The 14,260-nt window shown below is 43.2% G+C and overlaps 1 protein-coding gene and 1 pseudogene across 1 annotated transcript in view; one reads left to right on the plus strand and one right to left on the minus strand.

The window, feature by feature from the left end:
- Positions 1–488: 488 nt before the first annotated feature.
- Positions 489–9,749, minus strand: LOC140268240 (uncharacterized; annotated as a pseudogene).
- Positions 1,384–14,260, plus strand: part of fam110b (family with sequence similarity 110 member B) — a 28,189-nt gene continuing 15,312 nt past the window's right edge. Inside the window, exon 1 of the mRNA XM_072363880.1 lies at positions 1,384–1,474. The gene's annotated coding sequence lies outside the window, so the exon portion shown is untranslated. The remainder of the gene's footprint in view (positions 1,475–14,260) is intronic.

Genomic DNA, 14,260 nt, shown 5'->3' on the forward strand with positions numbered 1-14,260 from the left:
ACTTGTGTTTAATGGCATTTGATTTGCTATTACTCAATCAACACCTTTACACCAGACTCTGTTATCTTTATCAGTTTTTATCAGACTCTTTTTGGAACCAAGAAAGCATTTTTGAGGAATCAGGAGAAGTGTTTTACCTTGCCTTTTACCTTTTCAGTTATCCTTGTCAAATCTGCAGCTCTATGCATCTGGAATTCCACTCCATGTACTAGACCTGCTGTGTCAGTGATAGACAAGAGGCTGAGTACACAGACCTACTGTACTTAATTATACTCCTTTCAGGTATGGTGTGAGAACAATAACCCTAACCTCATCTTGAATAACACTATTTACATCCGAGGAGAAGAGGTGGAGGTAGTGGAGAATTACAGATACCTGGTACTTTACTGACAACTGAGAATGCAATACTGAGGCTGTCTACAAGAAGGGGCAGTTCTTCTTAAAGATGGAAGGTCCTTCAGTATATGCATAAAGATGTTGTATATCTTCTACAAGTCTGCTGTGGAGAGTACATCCGTTGGGGCAGCAACATCAGAGCCAGGGCTGGGGACTGCTCTGGAGCTAATTGTAAAAAGAAGAATGCTCAGATCATTGTGATTAACACATTGAGCAGAATGTATACAAGTATAGTGCATTTAATCTAATCCAAACATAAATAACCTCACCAGAACCCTCTGTCACGAATCAAACTAGATCATCCATAGGCAGCCAAACATAAAACAGAATTTAACACACTGGCCCTTTAATGAATGGAGCGGTCCATTCATCATCACAGGGGAGAAGAGTTGAACACCCAATTATATGAACATGCATTTAATCACAGCATAAAGAGCAACGGTAATATAGCAGAGGCAGCTAGAGAGAACGTCCAGGTATGAGAATGTGAAGTGTTACAGTTATTCCGTAAAATTAAAGAGGCATTGATTCAAAGGCTGCTCTCCTGTTCGGCTGCCTTCCTCTGCCTCATTGCAGAGCCAAGCTCACCAGATTCCAAATACGAGCCGGAAATTGTTTGCTTTCAACTAAAAGTAGGGGCAGGATCATACTGACATATAAAAACAGTGATATATATCACTGTTTTTATATTTTAAAAAGTGATACATATCACATTTCTTTCCATTTGTATTAACTGTAGTCTAAAGTATTTTATATGCTGTTTTATATTAAAACACACATTTAATGAAAACGTCATTTCTTATAAACTTGCACAGTGTATTTGAACCGAAGAAAGTGTTGGAATCACTTTATGTCTCCTTGGTGTCTCGGTGCTGCCTTTACATGCACGCCCGTGCATTTAAGGGGAAAATAGGCTGCAAGCCGAATTGGAAGATTATTGTGAAAAGACTGAGCGGAAGTGGCAGCGACTTGGCAGAGCTGCTGACGGGAGACGAGATGCTGTCAGGCCGAATAAACGCACCGATCTAACGGAGAGAAATCCTGCAGCGTCCTTTATTTTGTGAAGCTGGACGTCCAGGTAGGACGGATAACTAACTTAGTTGTGAGACTAACCTGGCTGTGTGACATAGCTGTTATAGCTGAAACATTACTGACACACTTTATGATACCCAGGACCCTTTTCCCCCCTTCAGTCGGTCTACTCCTGTCGAAACTCAGTCTATTGTTCAGCATTCTGTCATCGTGCTTGGGGCCGCAGGGGCGGCAGCAGTGGCTGAGGCCGGGGCTGATGGTTGGGACTGGGTGGAGGGGCTGAGGAGCTGCCGGGGCTTTGGGTGGCGGCACAGAGCTAGCTTCCAGACATTCCGTGCTGTGCTGCTGTGTGGTGGGGGTTTGGCATTGCAATGCACCACCGCGCACGCGCACGCACTCTAGTCAGTGTTGTGCTTGTCAGCTGCTTCTGTTTAGCTCCTGACACATGTCGAGTCTGCGCTCACCAGCTGGACGCTGGAGCCTTTTAGTTTCAGAGGTGAACGGTGTGAGGATGCTCCTGCAGAGTCCTGCTGCTTCTTCATGTGCAGCTCTGGCCCTTCCACACAGGATTTACAAGGTTTTCAATGCAACGCGGGAAACAAAGTCATCACATGATATGTCATTTATTTAACATAAGAGAGACGATGAGCTCCAGACAAAGCTCAGGGAAAAACTATGTAGGAAGCACGAAGGGTTGCCAGTGTGTTGCCACCTGACCTAACTGGCAGCAACTTGCTCTTCAAGGTGTTTCTCTGTAGTACCACTTACTTTTCCAGCCTGTTGTTCGTACATATTGCAGGAGCAGCACGGTGGTGTGGTGGTTAGCACCGTGTCCTCACAGCAAGACAGGTCCTGGTTCCTGGGTCCTGGTTCCTGGGTCCTGGTTCCTTTTGTGTGGACTTTTTCGATGTTCTCCCTGTGTGTGCTGGGTTCTCTCTGGGTACTCCAGCTTCCTCCCACCTTCCAAAAACATACTGTACATGTCAGGTTAATGGCTGACTGTAAACTGACCTGAGGGGTGAGTGTGGTTGTTTGTGTCTGTGTGGCCCCGCCTCTCGCCCAATGACTGCTGGGATAGGTTCCAGCCCCCTGCGACCCTGAGTTGGATTAAGCGTATATATAGAAAATGGATGAAAAAATGGATTTTTTTCTTCTGAGATTTTCATTAATTGGATCGTGTATTTATCTTACCTTTGGTTGTACATGCAGTGGCATAATATGTCCTTTCATAATGTTTTTGTATGGAGCTGCATCCATGAGTTCATTATTCCTGTAGAGCTTTTCCTCTCATCTCCAGACTAAGTTGGGTGTTATGTCAAAAAATGAAGGATACAAATATGTATTTTTTCCCAAAATCAGCATATATCTCTGTATGAATTAAAATATTATTTCAGTCAGTCTTAAACATTTCTTTTTACTCCTAAATGAGATAAGAATCTACATAAGATTAATTTTAGTTTTGATATTATTTTCCATCTGACATCAAATATGACAAATTAACCCAATACAGCTCTATGTCAAATAAAAATGTTATGTGTAGTTAACTAAAATCATAATTCTGACTTATCAAAAACTTAATATTTTACAGGACAATTGACCTAATTTGTTGGTAAACTCCCAATAAATCTGAAATCTGAAATGATAAAACCTTACGTTTAAAACTAAAATCCTCAAACATTGGTCTTTGGTCAGTTTCAAATAGACAAAGCTTTTAATTGGAGGTGTGGGGGTGCATGTCGATGCATTGACAGAAAGACGTCACATAAATGGGAATTTGAAGTCTACACAAAATATTTGTCTATCAATATGATTTTCCAGCTTCAGCAGAGGAATAAAGTTGTAAATGTTATGTTAAACTGCCTTGAAACACCAAAGAGGAAGAAGCAGAAGGATAAAACAGCAGCTGTGAAGAAGAAACAAAAGCTCCAATAATGATCTATCCTTACTGGGATGTTTGGGTGACGTAACAGGAAGACAGAGCTTAGCAACAAGGGATTTAAAAGTTGACTTTTGAACATACTTTGGATTTCATACATTTATCAGAGAACATGAGGTAGATTAGGTGCACGTGGTGTGTGAAATCTGCTTCCTAAAATGGATTATTGTGGTAATGTAAGTGACTTTTCACCCTTTTCCAATTTTAAGTGAGCCAGCCAGCCTGAATAGTCAGTCAACGAGACGCTGTCCACTTTTGGATCCAACTCCCAGAGTGAGAAGAATCTCCACATCTGCAGCAGCCTTCTCAGATGAGATTTACAGACCTATTTAGTTGTAGAGAACCTCTGGTTTCACTAACTGTTGGAGTGCTTGGAGCCACAGTATGAGCAAACTCTTTCCAAAAGAAACCGCTCTACCTGCAAATTACTGTCCAAGTAAAGGATTGGGTGACTACAGCTAGTTGTTTCTGTGATGTGTAGACATCAGAGGCGTCTGTAATAGACACTGTGTACAGTACTGAGGTGGCTCGCCCGCTCACTGGTAAAGGATTAACAATAGTTTCAGATTTTTTTTTAAAATTACTAAATAAAGAATTTCAGACTGATCTGACTGCTTATATTTATTGATTATTTATTTAAATTAATTCAGAGATGCAAGAAATGTGGATTGATTTCAATACTTATTCATTCCAAAGGAAAGTTCTATTAAATGTTAGTATTAATTAAAAATCTAATATTTACTAAAAGAAAAAGTAAAAATAAACAAATGTAAGAAGAACAAGTAAAAAGACAGATTAGGTACTTAATCTTAAAGGGGTCCCATCTCTTGGTTTTGTCATGTGTTTTAGTCTCAAAGCTCTGACATCACCTCTGTGGTCAGCAGGAGAGTCTGAAGTGGGCAGTGAGAATCCTACACCGTTCACATGTGCCACCTGGTCACGAATCTGTCGTGGTAGGCAAGTATAACACATACAGTTCTTTTTCAACAGTCTCTCCTAACTCTGTGTACAACCTGAGATGTGCAGTGACAGAAATGTTTATGACCGTAGAGTTGCCAACAAAGCTCTGACTTGTCAACTCTTATATCCAATTTTTTTACTCGTGCTTGCTGGCATCATGTTGTTTGTAAGAAAGGAGGCTGTTGCATTTGTGTGTTTTTTCTGGTGAAAGTGGACACTTGAGCGAATTGCCACTGTGCACACAATCATGCTGGCTGTTTGGGGGAGCATCAGCATTTGCTTGGGGCTGGGATTCTTGCATTAGGTATTCTCTGCAGGATTTCACTGCCTCAGATGGACAAAAAGAGTTCTGTAATACCTGCCTTTATGGGAACATGCTTTCGAGACAGTTTACTGAGCTAACTACTCTATTTCTTGTTAGACTTTAAACTACTCCATTTCTTGTTGCCAGCAGTATTACTTGAAACATACATATATTTATATATATCTATATACACTATATTGCTAAAAGTATTCACTCACTCATCCAAAGTGAGTCCATCTGGGGCCAAGCCCAACTCCTGAAAAACAACCCCACACCATAATCCACCAAACTTTACACTGCTCAATGCAGTCAGACAAGTACCGTTCCCCTGGCAACCGCCAAACCCAGACTTCTCCATCAGATTGCCAGATGGAGAAGCGTGATTCAGCACTCCAGAGAACGCGTCTCCACTGCTCTAGAGTCCAGTGGCAGCGTGCTTTACACTGCTGCATCCGACGCTTTACATTGCACTTGGTGATGTATGGCTTGGATGCAGTTACCATGGAAACCCATTCCATGAAGCTCTCTACACACTGTTAAGCTAATCTGAAGGCCACATGAAGTTTGGAGGTCTGTAGCGACTGACTCAGCAGAAAGTTGGCGACCTCTGCGCACTAAGCGCCTCAGCATCCGCTGACCCTGCTGACCCCGTTCTGTCATTTTACGTGGTCGACCACTTCGTGGCTGAGTTGCTGTCGTTCCCAATCGCTTCCACTTTGTTATAATACCATTGATAGCTGACTGTGGGATATTTAGCAGCAACAAAATTTCACGACTGGACTAGTTGCACAGGTGGCATCCTAACACGGTGGAATTTACTGAGCTCCTGAGAGCGACCCATTCTTTCACAGATGTTTGTAGAATTTATACACCTGTGGCCATGGAAGTGACTGGAAACCTGAATTGAATTATTTGGGTGGGTGAGTGAATACTTTTTGCAATATAGTGTATGTATGAGCTATGTCAAGCATGGTCAGTGTTCTATTTATTGACCAACTTGTGCAGTATTCGTCTTTTTACGATCAGCTCCAGAGCAGTCCCCAGCACAGAGGTAGCCTTCTTTATCCGTTTTTTTCGGTTTCTTTGAGTCTGCAAAGCAGATTGTACTCTCTCCAACAGACTTGAAGGAGATATGAAACATCTTGGTGCAGATATTGGATCTTAGCTTAGCTTCTTTAATAGGCACCAGCTTTTCTGTCCCTTCTTGTTGACAACCTTAATGCTGCATTTCCAGTCTAGTCTGCTGTCCTGGTAATCTACCAGGTGTATTCTTTCACCACCTCCACCTCTTCTCCTAAGAAGGAGACAGCGTTTGGCTTATTCCTGGTCACCCTAAAATCCACAATCATCTCTTTTGTTTTGTTTGTCTTCAGGATGAGGTGATTACTCCCCCACCATGCCACAAAGTGATCAACCAGCAGTGACAACTTGTCTGCTACAAAATAAGCTCAGAGTTACATTAGGAATGAGAAGAACAAGTAGATTTAAACTTAATAATAGTTAAGACTTAATTTAAAATTGCTTTTCAGCAAGTGCATTTATAAGTGTCTATAGGGTCATTGGTAGGTCATGAATATTTGCAGTGGGCCATGAATGATGAATTTTTTGTTTCTTGGCTGTTTTTTTTTTCTTGAATGGTTGTTGAAATGTGATACTCGATGTGATGTGATTTTAAATTTTTCTTTATTAATGCTGTAGTCAGAGGTACGGCTATCTGCAAAGTCGAAGCCCATGCGACTCGAGTCCCCATCTCTGACCTGAGACCACATTCTGTGAAGAAATTTTATCCTGTATTAAGCCTTTTCATATATGTCTTTCAAGCTTGAACTAAAGCAGCTTTGTGATACACAGTATGAGTGTTGTGTGTGTATAGAGATGACATGTGGGATTGAGACTGATCCGCTACGATGCACGTCTGAGGTGACAAAGGAGGTACTATAGTTACAGAGATGAGATGGGCTATGTGCGTAAGGAAGCGCTGACATCACGAAACACAACACTCTAACCAACGATGCTGTCATCACTCAGCTGATTTTGCTGTGCTGGCTTGTGTGTAAGCACACTTTGATACAGCGCTGAGATCCCTCTGTTGTGTTGTTCTGAAGAGGAGTGACGCTATATTAGTAAGGTCATATTTCTTTCGCTAATAGGATAGTGTAGTGGTATGATTTCCACCTTCCGTGTTGGAGACCTGGGTTCATATCCCCTGCACGAAAGGTACTACCCCCAGTAGGGGTCCTTAGGCAAGACCCCCTGACCCTATCTGCCCACTTGTAAGTCGCTTTGGATAAAAGCGTTCTGCTAAATGCATAAACATAAACAATATAAACGTAATAGGGCAAAAACCCAGACGGTGTTTCTTTTCCAACAATATATAGCTAGCTAAAACCAGAGTGGTGTAAAAAGATATTTTTATAAGGCTGTACAGCGCATCATGCAGAAGCAGAAGACAGACGTGGATTACGTCAGAGGCTTTTCTGCCACAGAGTTGATTCTCAAGTCAAGTGCGTTCTCAATGAAGAATGGAAAATAAAAGGTCAAAAAAGCTGTCAGGTGCCCAGTTCAGGAAAAGAAGGAAATAAGAAGAAGAGAAAAGGACTAAAGATAAAGGTATGCACTATGCCGTCATGTCAGTGTCTCTGAGTATTATGCATGCAATGAAACAGATAGCAATAGCCTAATGTGAATTAGTGTGTTCATCAGCCTCTTGCTAATAATAGCTACAAGTAGCAACATTAGCTGTGATATGTACTGCTTTTATACATTAATTTCTTTGTTAGGCCCTGATAAAGATGGTGTGTGGCCAAAACCTATTGGCTTTATTTCATTAGTTCCACTATGAGCTAGCTGTTTACATTAAAACTTAAAAACCATAGAAATGGGGGTGTTCGCCCAGCCAGATCCCATGGTGGTACCAGTGGTCTGGACACGGGAAGAAGCCTGCGCGTTCCCTTTATAAAACGGCAAACCAGCGGGTGCTGGCTTGTTGTTTGGTATCAAGGCCAGTAGAGGGAAAGCGTACAGATGCTCGCGTGGTAAGGCGTGCGCTAGTGCGTCCGAGGGGAGCGTCCATACTGCGCAGAGAGTAAAACAGCGTGCACTGTGCGTTTCTCAATGCAAACAGATCCACCGTGGCCCGACCGAAACGAGCCAATATCTGTTCCACAATCTCCGGATGCAGAGTCCACTTCCCGTATACTGGCGCGCCCCTGGACAACAGGTCTGCGCCCGTGTTCATTGCTCCCAGGACGTGCGTCGCTCTCAGGGAGAGAAGACGACCGCAGCTCCACAGGATCAGTTTGCGTGCCAGCATGTGCAACTGACGGGAGCGTAATCCCCCCTGACGGCTGTTGTACGCCATCGTCATCATATTGTCCGTCCTCACCACGACATGATGACCCATGAGAGAATTAATGAAATGTTTCAGGGAGAGAGAAACAGCTAAAAGTTCCAGAAAATTCATGTAACCACAAGAGTTCCACACTCCAGCCGCCCCTCACAGATCGGTCCTCGTAAATTCCGCTCCAACCTGTCAGGCTGGCGTTCGTAGTGACCACCTTCCTGGACAGGACGGTACCCATGGGCACCCCGTGGGTCAGAAAGGACAGGACTCGCCAGTGACGCAGCGCCCTGGCAAATCCCGGTGTGATTCAGCCCGCATGAGGCCACCCAAAGCTGGAATTCCCTCATGTGGAGGTGACCGAGATGGACTACGAGAATCAGCCCTAGTAACCAAAGACACAATCTAAATTGAATAAATTTGCCTGGATGAAAAAGAGCGAGACATGCCCTGAAAACTTTCACCCGCTGCGCCGAAAGGTGCGCTGAGAAAGTCACCGAGTCCAGGGATAATCACAGAAAGATTATGCCCTGTGCCAGGGACATCGTGCCCTTTTCTGCGTTTATCACGAAACCCAGGTTGAGTAGGTGTCGTATGAAAATACATATATTGTGCCAACAGCAGCCAATCGTCCAGATATGTGGCCAGGCGGATGCCCTGCCGTCTCAGCGGGGCTATTGCCGCCTCCGTGCACCGCACAAACAGCGTCGGATTTAACTTAGACCGAAAGGGAGCACGCTGTACTGGTAACAGATTTCCTGGAAAGCAAATCTTAGATACTTTCTATGGGGAGCATAAATCGGGATGTGGAAATATGCGTCTTTATGATCGACAGAAGTGAACCAATCATTCTGTCGCACAAGGCGCAGCAGGGATGCGTGTGTCGGCATCCTGAACACACAGATCTAGGATAGGGCGAATACCGCTCCGCCACCCCCCACCCCCGTTTGGGGACCAGAAAATACCTGGAGTAAAACGGTTTTTACTGTGTGGGAGATACGACACAGATTGCTTCTTTGTTTAACAGTGAGAGAATTTCCTCCTGCAAAACACGAGCTGACTCTCCCTGAGCCTGGAAGTGTATTATAATGGCGAATCGCGGGGGAACAGCTGCAAACTGCAGTCTGTATCCCCTCAAAATCATCCTTACATCCAGGGTGAGGCTGCGAGCGCGGTCCATCTCTCCCATCTGGGGGAGAAAGTGGACACATACTGCAGTCTCTTCACCATGAGAGGTGCCAGCCGCGGTGCAGTGGTGTCCTCCCTTGGTGGAACAGTGACCTGATCCACCAAAAATAGCCACAGCGCTATTTATTTTGACATTTTTGGCTTTATTTTTTTAATAGCTGCGCCCTCGGCACCCGGCCTGGATGCGGCAGCGGGACACATTATATTTTCTCTATGGAAACATGTGATTGTGGACATGAGAGAGGGACAAATGCTGAACCCCGCCGTCAAATGTCCGTCTCTCCTGGCTTGCCTCTGGCATGGTCCATGGCAACTGGGAAATGGGGGCGTGGTGGGCCCCTTAATGCACGCTCAAAAGCCAAACAGGTGGAGCTGGCGTACGGGGTCAGGCCGCTCTCTTCTTTTTCCTGGCCTGGTTGTAGACAGCCTGCGTGGGCTGTGCTCGAGGAGCTGCAACCGGGGCCGAGGATTTTTTTTGGGCCAGCCGGCCCGACTGGGCAGGGGGGCCGGGGCGAGCTGGGGTTTCCACTGTTTTGGCATTTTAACCAGCGAAGCCTGGGAAGCAGCCTGCGGGAAGGTTTTTCGCTGCGCATGTCGTGGTCAGCCTCTTATGGGGCATTTATTGAACAGACCGTCACAGAGACATGTACATTTCAGCATATACGGAAATTCCCAATGACCTCAGTTTCATGACAACCCTTTATACCTTTCTACATTCATTCAGTGTGTACGTGGCCCAAACCCAATCTCTATTTGGCGCCTGCCTTCTGAGGATGCTACTGCATCCTCGTCATTATCTAGACAGGGTTCATTCTGACCTCAACAACATGTTATTCACGCAATATGTGGATCGAGAGTCAAGGCTTCGCTGTCCCACAGCAAGAGGGATGGGCCCCGGAGTCTCCGTGCCCTCTGGTGTGAGGGGTTTTTGTCTCCATGTCCCGTGAGCTGGTGTGCAGGCAGGGAGTCGAGGCAGTTGGCTGGTGTGCTGTGAAAGGTCGAGAAATTAGCTGGTGTGCTAACACTCGGTACTCGAACAGCCATGGTGAGGCGTCAAGGACAGTGCCAAACAAGCTGTGGAGGGCGAGGAAAGCACACAATTTGATCTGGTGTGACCGACAAAGCAGAAAAAACATCCAAGGCTAGTTAGCGCCCGGCGACAGAAGCTAAATAAGATCTGTCTGTGGACAGATCAGCTAACTAGCCCAGGACGCGAGATATGCTCCGAGTGAGAAGAGGTGTTTGAATAACATGGTGTCATCCGCATGAGATATTTAAGGTAGGTGGTACTACCTGAGGCGGACGGACATGTTTCACCAGCCGATCAGGGTTGGTTTAATGAGATTAATGCTTCTGAGGTCTGCAGCGAGGCGTGCATCCCATAGTGAGACATCGAGCGAAATATTATGAAAGAGAACTGGACTTGCAGCTTCTCTGTCTCTGACTTAAACCAGCCTAATGCAGTTCCTTTAATCCCAATAACATGTTCAAGTCTCTGTAACAGAATGCTGTGATCGATCGTATCAAATGCAGCACTGAGATCCAACAGGACAAGCACAGAAACAAGTCCGCTATCAGAGGCTAAGAGGAGATCATTGGTAACTTTCACCAGTGCTGTTTCTGTGCTATGAATCCTGACTGAAACTCTTCAAACAAATTATTTCTATGTAAATGATCACAAAGTTGAGCTGCAACTATTTTTTCAAGAACTTTAGACAAAAAATGGAGATTGGATATAGGTCGATAATTAGCCAACACTTCTGAATCAAGAGTAGGTTTTTTAAGTAAAGGTTTAATTACAGCAACCTTAAAAGTCTGAGGTACATATCCTGTCAACAAAGACAGATTGATCAAATCCAATATGGAAGCGTTAATTAAGGGGAAAACCTCCTTGAACAGTCTGGTTGGGATTGGGTCTAAAATACGAGTTGATGGTTTAGAACAGCGGTCCCCAACCTTTTTTGCGCCATGGACCGTTTACATGTCAGACGATATTTTCACGGACCGGCCTTTAAACTGTGGGCGGTAAATACGATGAAATGAAATGATACGACTGGCATAAAAACAAATATAAACTGCATAAAAATTAAACTCACCATTACATTGAATTAGTGGGAGCCCTGAGCTTGTTTCTCTGAAACAAGCCGGTCCCAACTAGGCATAATTGGAGACAATGACACCCAAAGTGTTTTCCTGATGTCCAATCTACTCCGTAGCTTTGTTTTGGTCGCTGTAACCGCAGGAAATCCCGCTTCACAAAGATAGGATGTGGGAAAGGAAAGCAGGATTTTCAGTGCCTTTGAGGCGATGTCGGGATATTCTGCCTTGATTTTAATCCAGAACACCGGTCCGTGGGCCAGTGGTTGGTGACCGAGCTTGGACTCTTTGTCAGCCTGGCTACAATGCTGAAAAGAAACCTGGGATTATTCTCTTCTATCAATAATGAATAATAAGCAGTTCTAGCTTTCTTGTATGTTGTTCAACTATCTTCACAGACCAAATAAAATTCTTCGAAATTATTTGGACACCGTTGTCTTTCCAACCCAATTTAAGTATGCTTTAACTGTTTAAGTGTTACTGTTGAATTGCTGTAAATGGTTGTCTTACAAGGTGGTCAGCACCACAGGGGACTGTACTCTCACTGTTTCTCTTCACTCTGTACACCTCAGACTTTCAGTACAACTCAGAGTCCTGCCATTTCCAGAAATACTCTGATAACTCTGCAGTTGTTGGGTGCATCAGTGATTGACGAGAGGCTGGGTATAGGGAACTGGTCAACACTTTGTGGCATGGTATAAGAACAATCACTTCATCTTGAATGTAAGCAAAACAAAGTAGGTGATTGTGGATTTTAGAAGTATCAGGAATAAGCCAATACTATTTTATCCTTTGGAGAACAGGGTGAGGTGGTGTGGGACTACAAATAACTGGTTGTTCACTTAGACAACAGACTGATCTGAGAAAGCAACACTGACACTGTCTAAAAGAAGAGGCAGAAGCATATGTCCTTCAATGTCTGCACCAAGGTGTTTAATATCTTTTACAAGTCTGTGTGGGAAGAGTACAATCTGCTTTGCAGCATCTGTTGGGCCAGCAGCATAAAGAAACCGAGCAAAGTGACAACAAATGCTGGCTCTGTGGGACTGCTTGCATAGTAATATATAAGTACCTTATATATATTTCTGTTAAATGGCACCTTTTACCATTTAACAGAAATTAAAGTTATTTTAATTTGTTCCATAACTGAGCCCCATTTTAAGAAACCAGTCCATTAACTTTTACAATGTATCCAACTCTTTAGCAAATGTAAGAAGTAATTAGAGTTTTTAAAACCTTTGAAACAATATTAAGACTGTATTGTCTCTTCTTGTTTTCCATTTGGCTTCTGATATGGGGATTTGTCTCTGAGCTGATCTTGGCACTGCTTCTTCTGGCATTCAGCCAGCATCACAAAGCCTTGCAGTGCACCACAGGCCTAAATACCATGTGGCTTTTTGTTTTCTCTCTTCCTGATTCTTTTTTCTAGAGCTATCAGCTTTAGTTCTTCTCCGATTCAAAACAGAAGACAGTGCCTACATCAGATCAGAAACTTATCCCTAACTGACAATAAATATGAGCAGTGAAAATGGCTTTAAATATATCTACAGAGCTAATTTATTGCTGTACTGCAGTTTCATTTGACTTGAGCTCTTTATGGTGCACTGGTGAAGGGAAAAGCTGGTCTTGACCAGTATGGTGATTAAGGTAGTAGGATAAGTCTGTGTACGATGTGATCTGAGACTCTGGTAAACTCATTAGCTTGGGAAGACAACAGCTTATTTGTTTCATCTTAAGCAGGGCATCTTCAATGCTGCTTCTTTCCTTCTGTGGTTTCTCTGAAAGTTTAATTGACACATTTTTGGATTGCTATCAAATAATCTTTTAGTATAGCCTGAAGTTTATCTCTGAAGCACGACAGGTGCAAAATTTCGGTTACACATTAGCTTATAGCGATTTCAAGCAAGTAATACTGTTGCCGTGGGCAACAACGTGTACTATGATTGTATGCTTTGTAATTCGCTCAGTTGTCAAATGCTTGATAAATGTATGGAATTTCAGGAACTGGTCCTGTGGTAAGTTCATGAATTTAAACTTCGTAGAGTCCGTGTTCTTCAGATTTAATTGTGCAGGTTTCTTGTTTTAAGTGAGTGCTATGTTTAGCCATTTCAGAGATCAGGAGTAACTCATGCATCGTTGCCCTGTCCTTGTATATTAGCATAATTTCACCTTCATTTGATCATGCAATTGTTTATAGTTGTAGTGGTGTATGTAGTTAACTGTTCTGCATGAATGACTTTCATGATTCAAGAAAGACCAGGAATAATATCTAAAAGGTTTTCTTACAGATAAATTAGTTTGAGTTTGGTCATTAGATGATCTAAAAGAAGACAAGGAAAACAGATTTAGAAATGTGTAGTCATTTAGAATATGATCATTTAATTTTGAGTGCTCATTAAGGCATGTGCAAAGAAAAGCTCCATGTGCATGCGTATATCTAAAACTGTTTATGACATTATTTTGAAGTTATTCACTGTTTGGGCAGATCACTTGCTACAAACTGGTGAGGTTACATGTCTTCTTTTTTGTATTGATAGAACCTCAGCTCCACAACGAAACAAACTGGTGAGGTTACATGTCTTCTTTTTTGTATTGATAGAACCTCAGCTCCACAACGAAACACAAATGCAGGCTGTTTTGTTTTTTTTGGAGGGGAAAAGGAAAATCTTTCTAAATAGCACATGCAAGCAGAGTAAACAAGATGGAAAACCATTGTGTATGTTTCTTTTAATATGCTTGTGGAAGATGCCTTCTGTCTTCTCTCCTCTAGTAGCTGCATGGTTGGTATTAATGTCATGTTGTGTGTGTGAGTGCTTTTATGTTTTAAAAATATTCTCCAGGAGAGGATCACTGTTTGAGGTATTTGCCTTTGCTGGTTTCCAATTCAATTACAATTCACCCTTTAATTATTTGGTGCATCTGAATGTTTTGCATCCACAAAGTACTATATTCGTGGTGAGGAGGGTAGGGGTCTAGCTGGCAACAAACATACTTAGCCTGATGAATG

This window comes from Leuresthes tenuis, unplaced genomic scaffold, assembly GCF_036924035.1.
Source record: "Leuresthes tenuis unplaced genomic scaffold, fLeuTen1.0.hap1 SCAF_14, whole genome shotgun sequence".
Lineage (NCBI taxonomy): Eukaryota > Metazoa > Chordata > Actinopteri > Atheriniformes > Atherinopsidae > Leuresthes > Leuresthes tenuis.